The sequence below is a fragment of the Lepisosteus platostomus genome, unplaced genomic scaffold (assembly GCF_059453375.1).
Source record: "Lepisosteus platostomus isolate fLepPlt1 unplaced genomic scaffold, fLepPlt1.hap1 Scaffold_47_H1, whole genome shotgun sequence".
NCBI classification, from domain to species: Eukaryota; Metazoa; Chordata; class Actinopteri; order Semionotiformes; family Lepisosteidae; genus Lepisosteus; species Lepisosteus platostomus.
In genome coordinates this window covers 552846-575463 of record NW_028291667.1, presented here as the reverse complement: position 1 = coordinate 575463, position 22618 = coordinate 552846, and the positions used below count along the sequence as shown (strand labels likewise).

Here is a 22618-nt window from a genome sequence, read left to right as displayed (position 1 = left end):
AAAACAAAAACGCTCGCAATCGGTCTTTTTATGGCGATTGTGGCAGTCTGCTCCGCGAGTCCTCGGTCTCCGGCCGTCTGATTGGCGCTCTTTTCTTTGGGGGTTGGGAAGTGTCCGGCCGCAGGGGATCTTGGGACCTCGCTTTGCATAGCGGCTTCCCAGAGTGCGTCGTTTCCGGCACAGTGTGACCGGGTGTTTTCCGAGTTATCGCACGGATTCGGCACGCTCGCAAGCCGTGAGCCGCAGGCGATGAGCCCGGAGCTGAACGGGCCCCACTGGCTCGTTTGTAAGGCCAGGTGTATTGCCAACCACGACCGGCAGGGCAGAGGCTTTGAAGGTGGCCTGGGCTCCTGCAGCTGTGCAGCCACGCACTCTGGTTTCTCTTCATCTCGTACAAATCTTTCGCCTTTTACTAAAGATTTCCGTGGAGAGAAGCATGAACGAGTTCCATGCAATTTTTGTGCTTCCCTGCCTTCGGGTGGGGCGCAGCCTGGCTGGTCAAAGAGAGAAAACAAAAACGCTCGCAATCGGTCTTGTTATGGCGATTGTGGCAGTCTGCTCCGCGAGTCCTCGGTCTCCGGCCGTCTGATTGGCGCTCTTTTCTTTGGGGGTTGGGAAGTGTCCGGCCGCAGGGGATCTTGGGACCTCGCTTTGCATAGCGGCTTCCCAGAGTGCGTCGTTTCCGGCACAGTGTGGCCGGGTGTTTTCCGAGTTATCGCACGGATTGGGCACGCTCGCAAGCCGTGAGCCGCAGGCGATGAGCCCGGAGCTGAACGGGCCCCACTGGCTCGTTTGTAAGGCCAGGTGTATTGCCAACCACGACCGGCAGGGCAGAGGCCTTGAAGGCGGCCTGGGCTCCTGCACAGCACCCACCCACTGTGTCCCACAGCACCACAGCGCCGACACACCTTTGGTTGTCCCACATAAAAAACATAGCCATTGCAGGCGCCCAGCTGGATTGTAGAGGGCAGGTGCCTTAAGCCTCCATTTACATTGTCCGGTAGCAAGCGAACCTCGAATTTCCTTGCTCCTGTTTTTATACCGTCAACATCTCTAACCTCAGTTCCATGGTGGACGGTGCAGTACTGCTTAAGCCAGGTGTGAATGTCCTCCGTCTTTGCCATTTCCGAGAACATAACAACATGCACCGTTTTCCTCTCTCTCTGTGTCAGAGGCTGCAAGTTGATCTTCTCAAGGGCAGGAACTTTCCCTCTTTTTGCCTCAAACACATCCACACATTGTTCAAACAGAGAATAGGTAGCAAAAACAACCTCAAATTCTTTCTGACCTGGGAGAGCGAAGATGAAATCCAAGTGCCGAGGTTCAAAGCCAAGTTCCTTCTGTAACACTTTTCTGCTGAACTGCATACGATCCATGAAGAGGTCATCCAAAAGCTCAAAACGTACAGCATTCTTGCGGGATCCAAAGGTTGCCATCTCAAACTGCAAAACAAACACTGCTTCCACAAAACAAGAAAACAATCCAACTACAGGCTGATCAAGGTATCTCCCCTGCCAGGTAAGCTGAGAGCCACTGGCTCGTTTGTAAGGCCAGGTGCATTGACAACCACGACTGGCAGGGCAGAGGACTTGAAGGCGGCCTGGGCTCCTGCAGCTGTCCAGCCACGCACTCTGGTTTCTCTTCATCTCGTACAAATCTTTTGCCTTTTACTAAAGATTTCCATGGAGAGGAGCATGAATGAGTTCCATACAATTTTTGTGCTTCCCTGCCTTCGGGTGGGGCGCAGCTGGGCTGGTCAAAGAGAGAAAACAAAACCGCTCACAATCGCTCTTACAATGCAGTAAGTAGCACAGGCTACTTAGGGAGTAGGCTCTTCTTCTTCTTCTTCTTCTTTTTCACAGCCTTAGTCCCAGACTGTCCTGGGGTCAGCTGCTTTGGTTGCTCTTCTCCATTTGTCTCTGTCGAGCACATCTTCCTCACTCACTTCACATACCTCCATATCTTTTCTCACACAATCTATCCATCTCTTTCTAGGCCTGCCTCTTCCATTGTTACCTTCCACCTCAAATTCCATTACCCTCTTTGTTACTTCCTCAAAGTCCCTCCTCATGATATGTCCATACCACCGTAACCTCGCCTCTCGCATCTTCTCAACCACATCCACCACCCTACATTGTCTACGGATTTCTTCATTTCTGATCTTATCCTTCATTGAAATCTGCAGAATCCATCTCAACATCCTCATTTCAGTTCTTCTCATCAAGTTCTCTTCCCTCTTTCCAACTGCCAAGCATTCAGCTCCATATAGTAGTACAGGTCTAATCACAGTCTTGTACATTTTGCACTTTAACTTTCTGGGAATTTTCCTGTCACAGATTATTCCAGTTATCTCTCTCCACTTGTTCCATCCAGCTTTCACTCTTTGTTTTACTGCCTCCAGTGTTTCTCCTCCCTTTACCAGTTTTGATCCAAGGTATTTAAAGTCATCAACTTGTTTCAGTTTTCCTCCATTTGTCTCCTCAACATTGGTCATAGTATCTCCTCTTCTCTCCATTACCATTATTTCAGATTTTTGTGCATTCATTTTCAGTCCACCCTTTTCCAGACTCCTCTGCCATTTGAACACTTTCTCCCGTAGTTCTACTTCTGAGTCTGCCATCAGTGCCACATCATCAGCAAAGATGAGTTCCCAAGGCACTTCTGTTCTTACCTCCTCTGTCAGTGTGTCAATAATGTTTATGAAAAGGAAAGAACTTAGTGCTGATCCTTGGTGTACTCCAACTGTGATTTCAAACTCTTTTGTCTCTCCCTGTTGTGTTATCATCTTCGTAGTTGCATCTCTATAGGTTGCTTGAACTAACTTCACCATGCTTTCTGGTACTCCTTTCTTCCTCAAGCACCAATACACCACCTCTCTGGGCACACGGTCATATGCCTTCTCCAAGTCCAGAAAGGCCACATACAGCTTTTTCCCTTTCTCTAGTGTCTTCTCCTGTAACTGTCTCATCACAAAAATGGCATCTGTTGTGCTTTTCCCCACTGAGAATCCAAATTGTGAGTTGTGGATCCTGATTATCTTCCTGAGTCTCTTGTCCAGAATTTTTTCCAGGATTTTCAATCCATGTTCCAGAAGTTTTATTCCTCTATAGTTTTAACACTCCATTGGGTCTCCTTTCTCCTTGTAGATGGTAACCATACTGCTTTTTGTCCATTCTTCTGGAATTCTCTCTTCCTTTGCAATATTGTTTAGCAATCTCGTCAGCCACTGAATCCCCTCTTCATCGAGGTTCTTAAAGTGTTCTGCTGCTATTCCTGATGGTCCAGTTGCTTTGCCCACTTTCATCTCTTTGATAGCTTCTGTCACTTCCTTTACTGAAATTTCTTGGATTGGTCCACACACTACGTCTGCCTCCACTAGGTTCTCCCTCTCATTTTCTACATTTAACAGATTTTTGAAGTACTCCAGCCATCTTTGCTTGATCTGTTCTTCTTTAATCAAGACTCTGCCTTCTCCATCCTTGAGTCCCGCCACCCGGATAATATCTTTTTTCTGTCTCGCTCTATGTTTAGCAATCTTGTAGATTTGGTCCTCTCCTTCCTTTGTTTCAAGTTTCTCATTCCATTCTTTCCAGGCTCTTTCCTTTGCTCTTGCTACACTTCTTTTTGCTACCTTCTTTAGTCTCTTATATTCTTGTAATTCTCCAGTGCCATCTTTCAGTGCCTTGTATGCTTTTTTCTTTTCCTTCAGTGTTTCCTGAACTTCCATATCCCACCACCACTCTTCATTTTCCCTCGGTCTGCCTCCTCTTGTCTTTCCACAAACCCTGGTAGCAGCCTCTTCTAGGATGTGGCTCATCTCAGTCCACTCTTCTTCAACTGAAGGCTCCTCTGTTTCCTCTGTGTTGTTTTTCATTTCTTTCACCAGCCTGTTGAAATCTACTTTGTTTTCTCTCAGTTTCCACACTTTTGTTCGTGCTGGGTGTTTCCTCTGCCTTATTCTTCGCTCCTTCAATATTGTGATGTCCATCACCAGTAGCCTGTGTTGTCTGGTAACAGCCTCATAGGGCAGGACTTTAGCATCTTGGACTTTCGCTCTATCAATTCTTCTCACTAATATGTAATCTATTTGGGTATCATGGCCTCCACTCCTGTATGTCACCTTTTGCTCATAATTCTTCGTGAACCCTGTGTTCACTGCAAACAATTCAAGAGCTTGGAGTGTCTCTAGTAGCCTTCCTCCTTCTTCATTTCTCTCTCCTAGCCCTCTCTGACCATGTTCATCTGGATAATCTGGGCATTTCTCTCCTAAATGTGCATTGAAGTCTCCTCCAATTACCACCATTTCATTTCCTGGGATTCTGCTAATCACTTCTTCGAGATCTTCCAAAAAGCTCTCCTTTTCCTCCTGTGGTCTTCCTACCTGTGGTGCATATACAGAGATGATATTCCATAACCCACTCTCAAAAGCCACCTGTACATTGATAATCCTGTCTGAGTGTCTAACCACCCTCACTATCTTGTCTGCTAGGTCTTTGCACACTATCACACCCACTCCATTCATTTTGGTACTCTTTCCAGCATATAGAATCATGTATCCCTCTCCTAGGTGTCTTGAGCTGTTTCCTTTCCACTTGGTTACTTGCACACACAAGATCTCCACTTTTCTCCTTGCCATAGTTTCAACCAATTCTCTCCCTCTCCCTGTCATGGTGCCAACATTCCAACTCCCCACTCTCATTGACTTAACATTCCTTCCAGGCCCCTTCACCTTGTTTCTTTTCTGTAGCCCCCACTCTACAGTTTTCCCCACAGTAGCATAATTTCCATTAGTACCCTGTTGGGACACAGCACTAATGGCGGACGTTGTTAACCCGGGCCCCGGCCGATCCGGTATGTGGTTTGTGTTCTTTGCAACCATGGTTTTGGCAAGATGGTTTTACGTCAGATGCCCTTCCTGACACAACCCTTTTAGTCGCCTCTTACGACAGGCACTTAGGGAGTAGGCTGATGTGTTTAAAAACAACCAGCGCCAGGCAGGAGTCGAACCTCCAAACTCCTAATCCATAGTCAGACACATTATCCATTGCACCACTGGCCCTGGTGTGACACTACAGGACTGTAACCCAGTGAGCTTAGCACTGCAACTAGTAAAATATTACCCCTGGTCCATTCTTTTCCAAAAGTGAGAAACACCTGTTTTCTACATTTTGTCTGTTTTAAAACCATATCTCTTTAAACCAAACCAAAAGTTTGTCTTTTGCACTGATATTCTGATTCATTTCGATTTCAAAGAAAAAAAAACATTACCTTCCAAAGCATCATAAAATTGTCCCTTCCTCCACACTCTACTTCTCTCTTGTAGTAGTACAGCAGACCTTTCCAGGTGAGCAGATCACAGAGTCCGAAATGAGCTTCCTCCATCAAGCAAAGTACCTGAACATGACTCTGTCATCATAAAAGCGCCCCTGTAATAAAGAAATTAAATCCGAAATCAAGAGGGCAGTTGCCTACTGAAGTTCAAGAAGTCATAAATTTTAACCTAGCAACACATTAAAGGCTGCATCTATACAAGTACGATTCTAGAAATGCTCACCAGATTACGTTTTAAGAAAGAACTGCGCCTCAGGTTCCGCCGAGATCTTAACTCGGATGGCAGGATTCAGAGTCTGGAGTGTGGAATGATGGCGCACGGAGGGTCCACATACTGTGGATCTCTCAGTGATCTTCCGCGTGTTCAAACCGCCAGCGTGTGACTCCCCTGTCCCCGTGACCTCATTGCTCTGCTCTCGCCTCTGTGCAGCTGAGCCCGACTCATGGTAAAGTGGAAAAAAATATGCCCTAAACGTGAGATTTACTCTGGAGTGAGGATAGTTGTTACCTTCTTATCGTTGAAACGGATGTATGTGATATGGCGACTAGGTTCTTCTCCATTAGCAGGCTTAAGGTTAAAGAAAAAAACATTGCTGACTTCTTTTTTTTTTGCCAGCCTCGAGCGCTGATTAGCGAGGTTTGTATTTCATGTTTTGCAAGTTGCATCCATTTTAAGAAAAACAAGTCGCGTTAAAGACAGGAAATGAATACTTGCATTTAATTAAGTCTAGCGGTAGGCGGTTGTCTGTAAGGACCAGTTCAGTTCGAGAAGACAGAACGAAGAAGGCACCACTGGGATTCGGACCCAGCATCTCCTGTTTAAGGAGACAAGCACTTTAACCAACTAAGCCACGGCGCCCTGGGAGTGTTGTCCTTTTGCAGCCACTTGGACACACCACTCAGACACATCTGCATTCGGTGTGTGCTCCGCCTGCTCGCTGAGCAAGTTGCCACCTTTACATACAATAGCAACATCGACACCAAGAGAAAGGATGACAAATGGCTTTTATCTGGAACTTTTCATGTCCAAGGAGCTCAATGTGCTTTCTGTGTACAACAGGGCCACTGAACTCCACACTGGCCACTGAACCACAGCAGTGGCTTGCTGGCTTGACATCTCCCAAGGAAAATGTTGAAATCGCATGTGGAACAGGAAAAGGACCCTCGAGTACGAGGGAAAAAAAAGAAAAAGATCATCTTTAGCGCGCCAACCCATGTCTGGACAGCCCAGTTTCGTCGACGAGGTGGCCGAGTGGTTAAGGCGATGGACTGCTAATCCGTTGTGCTCTGCACGCATGGGTTCGAATCCCATTCTCGTCGCTCTCTATGTCTGACACGTGTGCCCGTTCGACGTTGGCCCTCCTTTTGTTTGCTCCAGTACTAGAGCCGTGCATTTTCTAGCGGTGGCTGAACATGGTATAGTAGGCTAACGTCGGTATCGAGCAGTGGCAGTAACAGTATTTACGTGCCGCTGCTGCCAAGTGGCTCTGGTTTGAGACTGCGTTTTCACTTACTTGCAGCACAAACGGAGAAAGCGATTTTTGACAGTCTCTCGAGAGACTGCGCTAGGTGTTTAGGGATAGATCAAAGGGATAGACTTTGTCAGTTCCCCCTGGGATGATGGCCTCTCAAATAGTTTGTGATTCCTCTAGACGTTTATACAGTAGAAGCCTGCTTCGTGGCTTAAATCCAAGCTAAGGAAACGAGTTAGAGGTCTGATGCAGAACTGCGAATTCAATGAAGGGGAACACTACAGTACATTGCACTGTATGTGTGAGGAAAGCTGCCCCCTTCTGTTCCTTGTCGACCGAACAGAGGACTGTAAAGGATACCGCCAAGAAACTTTAGGATGCTGGTTGGAATCCAGCTCCAAAGAGGCCCCTTTGGGTGTTATGTCATCAAAAAGTAAGAACAGAGAATCTCCCTTTGATCAAAAGCGCAACAGAACTGTTTTCCGTGGAGCAGGTTTCAGACCCGTAGACCTGTTTTATTTGTAGGGCAGGGCGCATTCCCAAACGCGAATCTCCTGTTTTAGAAATGGTTTGGGGCGGCGTGAAGTGAAAATAAGAAGTGGGCTCCAGATGCACATGGAAGCAATCAAGTGTTTCATCCGAGCTGTTTCAAAGACTGCTCAACAGCTTTCCTTTCACAGAGGCCCAACGATTAATGATGGGGGTGCACCCTTCAATGTGCCTTACGACTCTAGGGAGTGATTGAGACGATTCGTAGCGTGTTTTCATTTCCCTCTATTCCCCGTGTTGCAGTGGTAGGATGACGTAAATTCCTGCTTCAACACGTAACGGCATTATAATCACGTGCAGGAGCTGAGGGCTTTTGTTTTGTTTCGTTTTCCATGGCGTTCGTAAACGCGCAAAACAAAGACAATTCCTCCGTCTAACACGAATGTAAATGCTTTTGAAAGTGCAGTGTGGTGCAGCTTGTAAAATCCTTGTCCACATTTTTGGTTTGTTGATGTTTTTTCTGTCTGCCAAAGTTGCATTTTGACATCAGGACGGGAAGACTTTATCATTTGAACGTGAAGCCAGCCTTAAACCCTCTGAGGCGTGTCTGTCTGCCGGCATGTATCTTGTGAAAGGTTTTTTTTTTTTAACGGAGAGCGACTTAAAAAAAGTTTCTGCAGCCACCTCGCACTCCGTGTTAGATTATAGGAGGAATGCGGCGGCGGCGAGCTCGCTGTAGTTGTGGCCGAGTAGTTAAGGCGATAGACTTGAAATCCATTGGGGACTCCCCGCTCAGGTTCGAATCCTGCCGACTATGGCGTCTGCCGCACGTTGCCTTGTGCCTGTGCGGCAAAGGCGAAGTGCAGTTTCTCCTTTCCTGGTACTATAAAAATGCTACATCGCTTGGTCCTGCTTCCATGGAAAGCAGTTCTTCAGGTAATTCTACTCTCTTACCAAAGCTGTTAGGTTCCTTTCCGTGGTGAGAGGGGTTGTCATGCAACGCTGCCACATAGTGCCGACAGACAAGTGTGTTGCGGGAGAAGAGAAAAGTGTTTGAAGATTTAAGAGTGTCTTAGGTGGAGCCAAAATCAAGTGTCACAAATGCAAGTGGGAGGATTTCCAATGTTTAATATGGTAAAAATAAGCGGAAGTTATCTGCCGGTCCGGCACAGTCTGCCATGCTTTTGTCATATACTGTAAAGTGGTGTCGAACTGGGTGTCGAACTGGAGCCTCACCATTTGCATATGTGAGGCTCCAGTTATATATCGAGTGTCACATTAAATGACAAAAATGAAGAGAGTTAAAGCAGCTGGAGAGGTTTTCTTACAACTTTTGAGCTGACACAGTTTTGGAAAATGTTTCCTTCACGCTGCACTGTACAACATAGGCAGCCAAGAGTCCCCAAAACAAAACAGAATTGACAGATAGGAGAAAATTCCCATTCGTCCTGAAGTTCCCAAAATCCAGCACTGAGCGTAAACAAAGTGTCTAAGTAGCGTGGGAATGCTAACCCTAACCCTAGCTGGAGTTTGAGCAATCCAGCACTGAGCGTAAAAAGATGAGTCAAAGTAACGTCTAATCGGATTAGTTTCCTTAGAGCTGGTTCAGAGTTTGCTCAAGAGTTTACCTTTCACAGATGCGCAAAGAAGAATGTTGGGGGTGCAAGCTTCAAGGCGCCTTACAGCTGTAGGGTGTGATTCGAGACGATTCGTGGCGTGTGCTGGTTCCCATATACCGTATGCACCGGGGTGCAGTACTAGGATGACGTACAATACCGCTTGGGCACGTAACGGCGTTATATGCAGGGTTTTCGTTTGTTCGTTTTGTTTTGCTCTGCTTTGCTTTGTTTTGCTTTCCATCGCGTTGGTAAGAGCGTAAATAAAAAGGCGATTCCTGCGTCTACCACTAATGTAAGAGCTATTTCAAGTGCGACGTGGTGCGGCTTTTCAAATGCTTGTGGGCATTTCTCTGTTGTTGATTCTTTTTTTGTGTAACAAAGTGGTATTTTCATGTCCGGACGGGGAGACTTTATCATTCCGACATGAAGCCACCCTTAAGTCCTCTGAGGCGTGTCTGTCTGCAAGGCTTGTATTTTGGAAATGTTTTTTTGAAACGGAGAACGACTTTGAAATAGGCTTTCGCCGGCGCCTCGCGATCCAGGTAAGATTGTAGCAAGAACGCAGCGGCGGTGGGGCTTGCTGTAGTCGTGGCCGAGTAGTTAAGGCGATGGACTAGAAATCCATTGGGGTCTCCCCGCGCAGGTTCGAATCCTGCCGACTACGTTGTCTGCCTCCAGTCGGTGTGTTTCGGCGCAAGCAAAGAAGCGCGCCTCTTTGCTGTTCCTGGTGGTTTTAAAACGCCCAATCGCTTGTACCCACTGCCTTGGAAATAAGTTCTTCAGCGTCCGCGAATGGCATTTTGCAGCTGGAAGCAGATGTCGACGCGTTTTCCACAGAGCACCAAAAAAGCGTCTTTTTTGAAGGTCCAGGCACTGAGCATTGGTGGTTCAGTGGTAGAATTCTCGCCTGCCATGTGGGAGGCTTGGGTTCGATTCCCGGCCAATGCAGTGGCTTTTGCAGGGAGCGGCTCCATCACTTGCATTCCCTTGCAACTCGCAACTGAAAACCCACTGAAGCTAAGCAGGTGTGAGCCAGGTCAGTACCCGGATGAGGGTGAGCTACAGGGAAAAACAAAGCTTCCAGCTGCAAGCGGTGTTAATGGTGCCGGCGGGGGGGCGCTCACCCTGAGGTCTGTGCCGGTCCCAATGCCCCAGTATAGTGACGGAGATGCTGTGTTGTAAAAGGGCGCTGTCTTTTGGTTGAGATGTAAAACCGAGGTCACAGCGCTCTGTGGTCATTCAAAATGACCACCAAAACCTTTGACAAAAGCTCTTGGTAATTGATGGTCTTCAATAATGCTTCTCCTTTAGGTACATTTTAAATCAGCTGAAAAATGCTGTGAAATGGGGGGGCACTTCAGGCCAGTGTAGGATTTGGGTTACAAGAACCATGAAACTGCACGAGAAAGCCCGTACACTGAATTACACGGCTTTCTATTCAAAGGAGGAAAAAAGAAATTCCCTGAGTTCGATTTTTTGCAGCACAGAGAGGAGCACTGTCGTGAGGCCAGTTAGCTCAGTTGGTTAGAGCGTGATGCTAATAACACCAAGGTCACGGGTTTGAGCCCCGTACGGGCCAGGTCCTTTTCTCCTCTCTTACCAAAGCTGTTAGGTTCCTTTCCGTGGTGAGAGGGGTTGTCATGCAACGCTGCCACATAGTGCCGACAGACAAGAGTGTTGCGGGAGAAGAGAAAAGTGTTTGAAGATTTAAGAGTGTCTTACTGTAGGTGGAGCCAAAATCAAGTGTCACAAATGCAGGTGGTTGGATTTCCAATGTTTAATATGGTAAAAATAAGCGGAAGTTATCTGCCGGTCTGGCACAGTCTGCCATCCTTTTGTCAGATACTGTAAAGTGGTGTCGAACTGGGTGTCGAACTGGAGTCTCACCATTTGCATATGTGTGTGCGTTGTTAGTTGATCTGACAATTGATTTTCTAAAAGCCCCAACGAACAACCTCGTGTTTATTGCTACAATTAATAATTGTCTCAGTAAACCCATCAAACCTCTACATTTAATGGCGTCCCTGGGCGGGCGAGTTTAGAATAAAATGAGAATCAATCGCACAGAATAACTGATGTTATACAGTTATACATCGAGTGTCACATTAAATGACAAAAATGAAGAGAGTTAAAGTAGCTGGAGAGGTTTTCTTACAACTTTTGAGCTGACACAGTTTTGGAAAATGTTTCCTTCACGCTGCACTGTACAACATAGGCAGCCAAGAGTCTCCAAAACAAAACAGAATTGACAGATAGGAGAAAATACCCACTCGTCCTGAAGTTCCCATAATCCAGCACTGAGCGTAAACAAAGTGTCTAAGTAGCGTGGGAATGCTAACCCTAACCCTAGCTGGAGTTTGAGCAATCCAGCACTGAGCGTAAAAAGATGAGTCAAAGTAACGTCTAAATTGGGTTAGTTTCCTTAGAGCTGGTTCAGAGTTTGCTCAAGAGTTTACCTTTCACAGATGGGCAAAGAAGAAAGTTGGGGGTGCACGCTTCAAGGCACCTTACAGCTGTAGGGAGTGATTCGAGACGATTCGTGGCGTGTGCTCGTTCCCATATACCGTACGCCCCGGGGTGCAGTGCTAGGATGACGTACAATACCGCTTGGGCACGTAACGGCGTTATATGCAAGTGCGGGATGTGAGGGTTTTCGTTTTTCCGTTTTGTTTTGCTCTGCTTTGCTTTGTTTCGTGGTCAAGAGGCGTAAGGTAAGTCGTAATCCAGGGAGAACACTGGTGGCAAACAGTCCGAGGTGAGAGGCGAGGTCCAAAGTCAAAAAGGCAGAAGGGGAGTCCAATATCCAGAATAAACGAGGTAATGGAAAAAACGCCAGGTAGAGCTCTCAAGGCATAGACTCAATACCGAGCAGCGGGAAGCAGGTAAAGATGGTAAAAATAGCACTGTGTACCGCACGGTGGAGTGTGTGCAGGTGGGTTAACTCGTGCGGCAGGGTTTGTTAATAATCACCCACTGCTGGTGCTGATTAGATCGCTTAAGAGTTGGTCTTAACTGCCTGGCGGTCATGACAAGCTCCTCTTTAAGCTGTGGTTTAGTTTTGCATTCATGTGTTTCTAGAGCAGTTATTTATGGGGGTGGGTGGGTCTTTCACAGAGGCTCAGGACAAATCCCCCGCATGAAAGTCTACTGTGTGCGTTCAAACAGTCACAGGTCAAGAGCCAGGCAGGAGGACAATGGACAGAAGAGCCAACGAGCTAAAAATAAAAGAACGAATATGAAAAAGCCACCATCTTTTTCTTTTTGACATTTTCCGACATTCATGCAAGCCAAGACAAAGTTGCTCGTAGCTACTTGTGGATTCCAATACTCTATCGAGTGCTTTGATGAGTTTTTGCAATTTGATTGTCGTCCTGTCAGCCTGTTTCTGTTTTTTTTTTCAATCTAGTGATGGAAAGTAAGAGGGAAATGATGGAGCAATCAATAACCGCTCCGGAAAAAAAATGGCAGAAAGAAATGGCCCGTCACTAAGGACATTTGTGAAGCAGAGGAGTGACATCACCACAAAGGCGACTTATTCTGCTGATCGTTTTGGTGAATAATGATTGAGGCGCGTTAAGAGAAAGGTAGCTGCATCAGCATGCTTAGGCTGCAAAGGATAAAGCAAAGGTTTACTCCATGCTGAAAAGAGAAAAAAAGAAGCACAACGTTTTGGCTGTGGAGCCTTCTGCGCCATCTTCTTTAGCGATGGTGATGATGTTTACATTGGAAAAACTGAGACACCCATACCAGAGGGGCTTGAACCACCAACCTTTCAGTTAACAGCCAAATGCACTAACCGATTGCTCCACAGAGACTGACGGCCGCTTGTGCTCCCTACATTTGCAGGTTTATGGTCAAAGAAAACAATCGTTTGCGCTTCTTGTAGCAAGCAATATTTTTTCACTGACAACCAAGAAATTGATTTCATCTTTCACAAAATGTATGGATTTCTTCAGAAACAAGTTATTCCAGAAAGGAAATGCATTCTTGCATTAAACTGAACAAAGCTGTACATGTTTGTCTGAAATGATACATTTGGCACAACAAGACACGGAGAGAGGCACAGCTGGTATTCAGACCCAGGATCGCCTGCTTACTAGGCAGGCACTTTAAGCCACTAGGGAGCACCGCACTTTTACAGACACTTGGACACATCTGCGCTCGGTGTGCACTTAACATAATCTCTGAGCCCGTTGTCTCTTTCCCATTTAATAGCAGAACTGACGCCAAGAGAAATGATGAGAAATGGCATTTATTTGACACTTCTCATGGAGCTCAATGCCCTTGACACCTCCCCAAGGCGACAGAGCTGCATTCTTTGGCGACAACATTTTTTCTTTTGTTTTATTTCTATACTTATTGATAGAAAAAAAAAACGATATGTCATGTACTGTAAGGGAAATGTCTCTTTTCATGGGGAAAGCTAGCACCAGCAAATGTTGTGTTTAGAAGAAGTGATTTAACATGACACGTGACCTAATTTACCGGAGCAAAAGCTCACCCAGCAAGCCCTGCTTTACTTCTACAGGAGAGAAGTACTGTAGAGTCTGCAAGATGTTCAGCTGGGTAGCTACGTCACCATGCCTCGGCTGCAAAGGAACAAGTAATAGGTTTATTGCATGCTGAAAAGAGACGAAAGGAAACACAACGTTTCGGCCATGAGGTCTTCTCACACCTGAAGAAGCCTCACACCTGTAAAAGGTTCCATGGTTTTCTTTCTTCTCTTTTCAACATGGAATACACCTATTGTCTGCAAGATGTTAGAATTTCACGGTGTTTTGGAAGAAAACCTTTTTTCTTTGAATTCAAAATCAATCGGAATTTCAGCACGACACATCAACACTTTTTCTGTTTTAAGGAGATGATATTTTAAACCTGATAAAAATAGTAGGAAACACAAGTTTCTTGCTGTGAAAATTTAGATGGGGAAGTGTACTACTGGTAGCAGTGTAGAGCTCTCTGTGGTGGAGTGTAAGCGCATGTTCTATGGGCCAGTGGCGTAATGGATAACGCGTCTGACTTCGCATCAGAAGATTGTAGGTTCGAGTCCTTCCTGGCTCGTGAGGCTTTTAAACCTCTCAGGTTCCTCGGTAACAGGTTGCCGTCATGTATATGAACTATAGAAAAGCATTTGCCACAACCCGTAAATTAGCACGCAAGTGCGGGCTAGTTAACACAGAACTGTATGGAGATCATCTCCAGCTCCGAGCTCAATTGCAATGAAAAAACATGCAGAACAGAACTGGAGAGCAGCTGAATTTGTGCTCAGTAGGGTGGGGAGGACTCAGCATTGCTATTGTTCTAATTGGCATGAACTGCAGGGGATCTGAATCAGAACATGTCAGTTAGTTCGATCATTGCGTCAATATGTAGGCCACGTTAATATAGAATTATTACTTTGTCTGTCTCGTCTTTGTATATAGCTGAATGTCCCTGACAATTTCATGTTAGTTTTTAAGAACGACATTGGTTCTAATATATACATATATAGCATATAAGGAACACGTAAAAGTTTAGTCCATGCTGAAAAGATAAGAAAACCGCCACAACGTTTCATCTTGGAATAAATCTTTACTTGTTGTTTTGCAGCCTACCCATTCTGATCTAACTCCTCCCTTGAAATTCCCTAACAGATAAGGGTACGTACCGGCTCATGCGATGCTCAGTTGCAATTTGTCCCAAAACAAACAAGAACAGCAGCTGAGGTTTTGAGTTTGAACATGCACTGTATTAAAGCAGCTTTTATTTCCATTGATAAATGCTAGATATTCCTACAGAGATTCTCCAGGTGAGTAAGCGATTCCTGTTTCTGTTTGTATTTCTGTTTCATATATATATACAGTATATATATATATGTTACATGTGTCTCTGCAATAGTATAAATGTGTTATACACTATCAGGGGCTGCTTTTTTGTGCACCTCATCTACAACAAGGGTTTTTTTTTCATTTATGTTTGTGGACCTTCACCATTTGAGGAAGTGAGTTAGATAAGAAAGTTACAGGTATGGTGAGCAATGACTGACAAAGGCACGTACTGCGTATTCCTTACAGAAGAGTAAGCAATTTGTTCTAAAAAACACTGGCTAAAGTCCAACATCGTTAGCAATCTTATTACTTAAATAGAATTAACATCAATAAACTGTAAGGTGCTGGTACATGCGAGTAGATTTGATCTTCTATTAAACAAAAATGCAATTACAGCTCTAAAAAGGTCAACCTAGACTTCTGTAACAGATCTGTTCAGGTCATCGCTGTTCCTCTGACCTTGTGAGTCTTTGGAATTTTAAAAGTGTATTTTGCTTGCCTTTCATGTGGTCTGTGTACAAGTCACTGTGGCGTATGCGGTCCTACACAGCCTTGCTATAGACGTGACGAGCCTCCGCTATGTTGCAATGGAGAACAGGTTCAGTATGGAGCTGCCGAGAAAATTCAGCTGGAAAGCTCGTTGCAGAAAAGCATCGTTATCTGCGTCCAGCTGCAAAGCGTCACTCGTGGGTGCTGAACAATCGATTTCCAAGGCAGTGGGTCTAGGCGATTTAGAGTGTTAAAGGTCCCAGCGAAAACAAAACAGCGCTGGTCCTTTTTCATGCACGCACGAGAGCAAATGCAAAGGACACCGTAGTCGGCAGGATTTGAACCTGCGCAGGGAGACCCAAACAGATTTCAAGTTTGTTGCCTTAACCACTCGGCCACGATTACAGTAAATACGCCAGCTGTTGGCTTCTTGCTACAATCGAACAGGGAGTGCGAGGCGGCGGCAACTTTTTTCAAGTTCGCTCTCCGTTTAAGAAACCTTTTACGCCATACGTGTAAGCAGACACACACCTCAGAGTACTTAAGGGTGGCTTCAAGTTGGAATGATAAAGTCTCCCCGTTCGGACATGAAAATAGAACTTTCTTAGACAGAAAAAAATCAACAACGGAGACATGTGGACGACGATTTCAGTCACTGCACTTTGAATAGCATTTTTACTCGAGTTACAGGAGATGCACGAATGGCCCTTGACCTACGCTCTTACGAATGCCTTGGAACATTGAAAGAGAACAGCCCTCAAGTCCTGCGGTTTATTATAATGCTGTTGCGTGTCGAGGCAGTATTTGACTCCGTCCTACCGTTGAGACACGGGGCGTACTGTAAATGAACTGCACCTGACAGCTTTAGAAAAACACCTGGGCTCAGTACGGTGCTGAGAGCTCAGCGTTGCTGTTCTAATTAGCACGCACTGCATCGGCTATGACCCGAACTTTTCAATTATCCCGAAGGACGGCGCCTGTTTGTGCAGCAGAGTGTTGCCATCAGGAGGCTGGGGCGTAAGAGAGCCACACAGCCCGCAGGGTGAGCGCTCCCTACTGGTCCCAGTCACACCTCTTGCAGGAGCAGCAGCAACCGGAGCTTTTCCGGGGTGGAATCTCCCATCCGGGTGCCGGCCAGGCTCACACCTGCTGGGCTGCCCCGGGGGTGAGCCCAGTCGAGAGTCGCAGGGCCAGATCTAGTCACCGGGGAGAAACGATACAAGTGAAGGATTGCTCGGCTCTCGGCACTTGAAAAGACCGACAAATGTCTCGATCCCGCCGGAGCTGAATGTACCCGCATGTGTGGTGTCGTCTTCTTCCCCCGCCCCGCTGTGTTTGCTGTATTGTCTCTGAAGGCGGCCCCCCCGAGACGAGACGGGCTGTTCCTGTGCCCCAATTAACACTTTACAGGTGCCATTCCCCGGCATTGTGGCCATTGTCGGTGCTCACACGCGATAAGATAAGGCGGAGGAGAGCGGGGCATGCCCAGCGGCAGACATTCAAGGAGGGGGCAGTGCGAGGTGAGGTGAGGTGCGACACGCCGGAGCCCCGACGCAGCTAATGCGGAGCACTTGTTGGACTGGCATCGAAAGGACGTGTGCGCACGGAGCGAGCCTTCCCTGCGGCGGAGCGCGGGAACTTTCTCCCCCCCTCCCGCTGCAGGAGTTGTGTGCACTGCAGCGGTGCCGAGAGAAAAGCACAGAAGGCAGCAGGCTCTGGAGAGCAGGTAAGAGACGGAGCCTTGTGGGCAGGCGAGCAGGCCCGTTTTTTGGAAATTGCTGAAAAGGTTTGTTCGGTGTGTGGCAGGCGCACGTCGCGAGCTTGCGTGGCGATCTGCCGGTCTGGAGTTATGCAAATGAGGCCGAATTGCATCCCGGGACATGCTGCGAATGCGCAACGGCGACTGCAGATGTGTAGGAAACGGCGCGCTCGTTTTCTCGTTTTGCCCACACTTTTGAGTGTTAGTGTGGCGTGTGAGTGTGTGAAAGAGTGGGCCCAGCAGGAGGCGGTGGCGTGCGGGGCGAGGAGGTGGCCTAGACTGCGCGATTTGTGCTGTGGGTGCGGGCCGCTTGCAGGGGCCTGTTTAACTCATACTTACCTGGCAGGGGAGATACCTTGATCAAGAAGGAGGTTCACCCAGGGCGAGGCTTGGCCATTGCACTCCGGCTGTGCTGACCCCTGCGAATTCCCCAAATGTGGGAATCTCGACTGCATAATTTCTGGTAGTGGGGGACTGCGTTCGCGCTCTCCCCTGATGTGCTTGGTCCAAAATCAGATACGGGAGGGTTAGGACACCACGAGCTGCGTGGCTGCGGAAGGATCCCGGTTCGACAGGAGTGGACGCCGCTGCTGGTTCTCGCTGGCTTTTAGTTAGGGGTCCGGAGAAGCATCTCAAGCTAGTTCCACTACTCTTTCTGGACGTTCATTCCCTTTTCAAAGTCAGTCGTTTTGCTGTAGTCTGCGTTCTTTAGGCTGATTATCGAGGTTAGCCTTTATTTGGTCATGGGGGGCCTCGGTACTGTATGCTGAGTCTAAAGACAGTTTCACCCGTTTTCTGATTGCTCGGTTCTGTACCAGTGCAGACATGTCAAACAGTGAATGGCTGTACCTCTATTGTATCCGTGCTCAATGAATGAAATCGGTAACAAATGAATATATGTCTAGTTATACGAAAAACGAGTGGTTTATCGACTCATCTTCATTTGCAGATTTAGAGGATAGCAGGGGGCACATAGCATACCTCATAGCAGGGGGCACATAGCCGCAATGTATTATCAATGTTAAATTTCAACCATAATATCGACAACATTAATAAACGCATACATTGAGAAAATATTCAACCCAGCATATTTTCCGGTTATATACCACAATGCATTGCTAGTATTCGTTGGTCACGTTTTTCAAACGTAGAAGTATATCCGCAAATATCTCAGCAATCCTCTTTTGACGAGCAAGTATGAACAATAATAATACTATCTGAATACATACAGATCTTTCTTAATATTATTTTGATTAAAATAGTACGTGAATAAGCAAAAAATGGCACATAAAAATAGTGTGAATGGGGAAGATGACACAAAATCGTTTTGCCGTTTCTCTTTTCTTATTCTATGTTGTACTTTCAAACTTTGGGTACTCTTTAATTAGGACAGACTTTATTGCTCAACTGCTATGATGCAAGCCAAATTTTATACATTTATTTCAGCTTTGAGCTCAGTAAACCATTCATTTTTTAGATTATACTAAAGAAGATATTAATCATCATTTATTTGGGAAGTAATATTATATAATTTTCTCCTAGCTGCGGTGCTGAAGTCCCACCCTACATCAACAGAAAAAGAAATAAAGGAGCACGCCATGTGTTACTTGAAGAATGCATATGCAAGGCAGGGGGCCAGGAGATCTGGACACTGAAAATAATAGGTTTTTGGTTCTAACTGTTAGGACAATTAGACAGGGTTTGCAAATAGTGGACAAAAATCGTCTTAACTTCCATTGTAATATTTTTTTTTCTTGGAAATATAGAAGTTGTACATTTTAAAATGTATATTTGAATCAAAATGTGGTTTTGAGTTAGTGTGTTAATGTAATTAGTTTGTGTTTGTCGTTACTATACTGTATATTGCCATGTTACCAGAATTTGAAGCTGAAGTTTAAGACTAGTTGTGTTTTTTATGATTATTGCCCATATGTTGATTGTTGATTGATTGTATACAATGTATAATTTGAAATACATATGTTTCAGGTGTGAATGTGTATTTTCAGAATAAATTTCTAAACCTAATCATTGGCTTGATTTACTAGTTTCTACACCTGTAAAACCTATCTTTGATGTATAATAGACCTCTACCCATATACGTATAATAGTCCTCTAAAGTTATCTGTAACACCTACCATATATGTATAATAGTCCTCTGAATTTATCCGTATAATAGAACTCCAACCATTTACGTATAATGAACATCTAATCATAGACGTATAATTGACGTATAACAGTAGACGTATATTAGAATTTCATTCTAGATGAATTGCAGACCACATTTAGATGTCTAAGGTATGCGTTTAATAGACGTATATTATACGGCTTTTGCCCACTGGGAAGCTCGTTTCTTTCTACCATTATGTCACTATGACAAAATCTGTCTTTAAACACCTTGCTCAGTCTCTGACGAGACTGTCAAAAATTGATTTCGCCGATTGTATTGCAAACCGGCGGAAGCGGGGTATTGGGAAAAGTTTTCAACTAGCAAAAATCGCGCCTCGGCTAAACCTCACAGGCTATGATACTGCCAATGCGCAAAGCTGACGGTTGCCAGGCAACCGCGGGGATCCTATGGAAATCGTTATCGATCGTCTCATGGCATGTCGTTGCTATAATGCTTCATATTTGTCGTCTTCTTCTTCTTCTAGCTTGAGGTTTTGAAGAATTTCATGACAGACAAGGGCTCCGTCAGGAACAAAGGGCGTTGTGAGAAAACCGTTGCTTATTTTCAGCAGCAGAAATACAACCCTTTAAATACAAGATGACAGAACAATGACGAAGGGCATGCCAGGAGGAACTCATGCACTGCAGAGGAAAGGGGGCGGGCACGTACAGTTCACATTCAAGCCACAAGTACTCTTCTCGGATGTTGCATAAACAAATCCTAACGTCCTGAAAGCATTGCAGCATGTTTGTGTCCCACTTCCCATGGCTGCAGGACTGACACGAACGGACAAACACTATCTGTGGCGTTTAGCGTGACATAGTCTTGCAGGCATCGTGCTGTCTTACTGCAATACTATACCGCTGGAGGAAACAGCACGGGTTCGATGAGCCTTGGAATGTGACTAGGAAAGAGATGCCTTTTGAACGAGGTAAAGCACTGCACAACGGAATTGAGGGATAATCTTACAGGGGATTCTGAGCGGTGTCTAAATAAATAAATTCTTCAGCTTCCGGGGATGGCATTTTGCAGCTGGAAGCAGATGTCGATGCTTTTTGAACAGAGCACCAAAAAAGCGTCTTTTTTGAAGGTACTGGCATTGGGCATTGGTGGTTCAGTGGTAGAATTCTCGCCCGCTATGCGGGAGGCTGGGGTTCGATTCCCGGCCAATGCAGTGGCTATTGCAGCGAGCGGCTCCATCACTTGCATCCCCTTGCAACTTGCAACTGAAAACCCACTGAAGCTAAGCAGGTGTTAGCCAGGTCAGTACCTGGATGAGGGTGAGCTACAGGGAAAAACAAAGCTTCCAGCTGGAAGCGGTGTTAATGGTGCCAGTGGGGGGGTGCTCACCCTGAGGTCTGTGCGGGTCCCAATGTCCCAATATAGTGACGGAGAAGCTGTGTTGTAAAAGGGTGCTGTCTTTTGGATGAGATGTAAAACCGAGGTCACAGCGCACTGTGGTCATTAAAAATGACCACCAAAACCTTTGACAAAAGCTCTTGGTAATTGATGGTCTTCAATAATGCTTCTCCTTTAGGTACATTTTAAATCAGCTGAAAAATGCTGTGAAATGGGGGGGCACTTCAGGCCAGTGTAGGATTTGGGTTACAAGAACCATGAAACTGCACGAGAAAGCCCGTACACTGAATTACACGGCTTTCTATTCAAAGGAGGACAAAAGAAATTCCCTGAGTTCGATTTTTTGCAGCACAGAGAGGGCCACTGTTGTGAGGCCGGTTAGCTCAGTTGGTTAGATCGTGGTGCTAATAACGCCACGGTCGTGGGTTTGAGCCTCGTACGGGCCAGGTCCTTTCCTCCTCTTTTACCAAAGCTGTTAGGTTCCTTTCCGTGGTGAGATGAGTTGTCGTGCAACGCTGCCACATAGTGCCGACAGACAAGAGTTATCTGCCGGTCCGGCACAGTCTGCCATGCTTTTGTCATTTACTGTAAAGTGGTGTTGAACTGGGTATCGAACTGGAGCCTCACCATTTGCATATGTGAGGCTCCAGTTATACATCGAGTGTCACATTAAATGACAAAAATGAAGAGAGTTAAAGCAGCTGGAGAGGTTTTCTTACAACTTTTGAGCCGACACAGTTTTGGAAAATGTTTCCTTCACGCTGCACTGTACAACATAGGCAGCCAAGACTCTCCAAAACAAAACAGAATGGACAGATAGGAGAAAATTCCCACTCGTCCTGAAGTTCCCAAAATCCAGCACTGAGCGTAAACAAAGTGTCTAAGTAGCGTGGGAATGCTAACCCTAACCCTAGCTGGAGTTTGAGTAATCCAGCACTGAGCGTAAAAAGATGAGTCAAAGTAACGTCTAATCGGATTAGTTTCCTTAGAGCTGGTTCAGAGTTTGCTCAAGAGTTTACCTTTCACAGATGCGCAAAGAAGAATGTTGGGGGTGCACGTAACGGCGTTATATGCAAGTGCTGGACGTGAGGGTTTTCGTTTGTTCGTTTTGTTTTGCTCTGCTTTGCTTTGTTTTGCTTTCCATCGCGTTGGTAAGAGCGTAAATAAAAAGGCGATTCCTGCGTCTACCACTAATGTAAGAGCTATTTCAAGTGCGGCGTGGTGCGGCTTCTCAAATGCTCAACAGGATGACTTCGCATGCACGCGTGCTTTCTTGCAGTCGTGTGTGCAACCATGTCTGCTTACGTGCAAACGGGCGTGGTTTCATGTATGCAAAAAACTTTCCTGGGCTCTTCTGAAGCACATAACATTTTTTGGAGATATACATTTGTCTTGTTTTCCTCTTAGGCTCTAGAATTGATAACTTTTTTTTCATTTTTGGCATTTTTATCATTTTCCAGAAAGTGGTTGCAAGCCCTATATCATGCGAAGAAACTTCAGAATTCGGGGATCAGTCAATGGATTTTCTTCAAAGTTGGATTTTTGCACTCTGTGGACCAAGAGATGTTGTTCTGTAATGTTTTTTTTCAAATTTAAAAATATCATTTTTTCATGGAGCTTTGAAGGGGATGGATTCACCCTCCTTTAGCCAGGACAGAGCTCCAGGAGCCTGGGTAGGATTCTAGCTTTCTCCCCTTGCAGGCACCTGGCACAGAAGACATCATTTTTTTCCTTAAAATCTTTTTTTTTTGTGTTCCTTGTTGTTCCAAACTTAATTTTAATCACTTTTAATTAGAGATTTTATTAAAAATAGTGCAAAAAATGACAAATTTCACACAAAATAATGTAACATAAAACGGATGTTTTTAACTTTATTGTAGTGTTTTAGAAACTAATATGTCTTCAAAAATGGTTGTTTTTCACTCCTAGGAATGAAAGCTGTTGTTAAATGATGTTTATTTTCAAATTTTGAAAAAATCAAAGGATTCTAGCTTTCTCCCCTTGCAGGCATCGGACACAGAGAACCTCATGGTTTTCCTAAAATCATTTGTTATGTTCCCTGGTGTTCCAAACTTAGTTTTAATCAATTTTAATGTGTTATTATGTTAAAAACAGGGTAATAAGTT

General features: G+C 45.5%; 9 non-coding genes across 9 annotated transcripts; 7 read left to right on the top strand and 2 right to left on the bottom strand.

Annotated features, from left to right (window-relative positions):
• The first annotated feature begins 368 nt into the window (after positions 1-368).
• Positions 369-485, top strand: LOC148633476 (U5 spliceosomal RNA). The gene has a single exon (XR_015933975.1). It is a non-coding gene; the product is annotated as a U5 spliceosomal RNA (small nuclear RNA).
• Positions 486-1626: 1141 nt separating this feature from the next.
• Positions 1627-1743, top strand: LOC148633475 (U5 spliceosomal RNA). The gene has a single exon (XR_015933988.1). It is a non-coding gene; the product is annotated as a U5 spliceosomal RNA (small nuclear RNA).
• Positions 1744-6569: 4826 nt separating this feature from the next.
• On the top strand, positions 6570-6651 carry trnas-gcu (transfer RNA serine (anticodon GCU)). The gene has a single exon. It is a non-coding gene; the product is annotated as a tRNA-Ser (tRNA).
• A 1376-nt stretch (positions 6652-8027) lies between these two features.
• On the top strand, positions 8028-8109 carry trnas-uga (transfer RNA serine (anticodon UGA)). The gene has a single exon. It is a non-coding gene; the product is annotated as a tRNA-Ser (tRNA).
• Positions 8110-9493: 1384 nt separating this feature from the next.
• Positions 9494-9575, top strand: trnas-aga (transfer RNA serine (anticodon AGA)). Its single transcript has one exon. It is a non-coding gene; the product is annotated as a tRNA-Ser (tRNA).
• A 4324-nt stretch (positions 9576-13899) lies between these two features.
• On the top strand, positions 13900-13972 carry trnar-ucg (transfer RNA arginine (anticodon UCG)). Its single transcript has one exon. It is a non-coding gene; the product is annotated as a tRNA-Arg (tRNA).
• Positions 13973-15530: 1558 nt separating this feature from the next.
• On the bottom strand, positions 15531-15612 carry trnas-uga (transfer RNA serine (anticodon UGA)). The gene has a single exon. It is a non-coding gene; the product is annotated as a tRNA-Ser (tRNA).
• Positions 15613-17297: 1685 nt separating this feature from the next.
• Positions 17298-17461, top strand: LOC148633469 (U1 spliceosomal RNA). Its single transcript, XR_015933976.1, has one exon. It is a non-coding gene; the product is annotated as a U1 spliceosomal RNA (small nuclear RNA).
• A 1908-nt stretch (positions 17462-19369) lies between these two features.
• Positions 19370-19511, bottom strand: LOC148633468 (U4 spliceosomal RNA). The gene has a single exon (XR_015933967.1). It is a non-coding gene; the product is annotated as a U4 spliceosomal RNA (small nuclear RNA).
• Positions 19512-22618: the final 3107 nt, after the last annotated feature.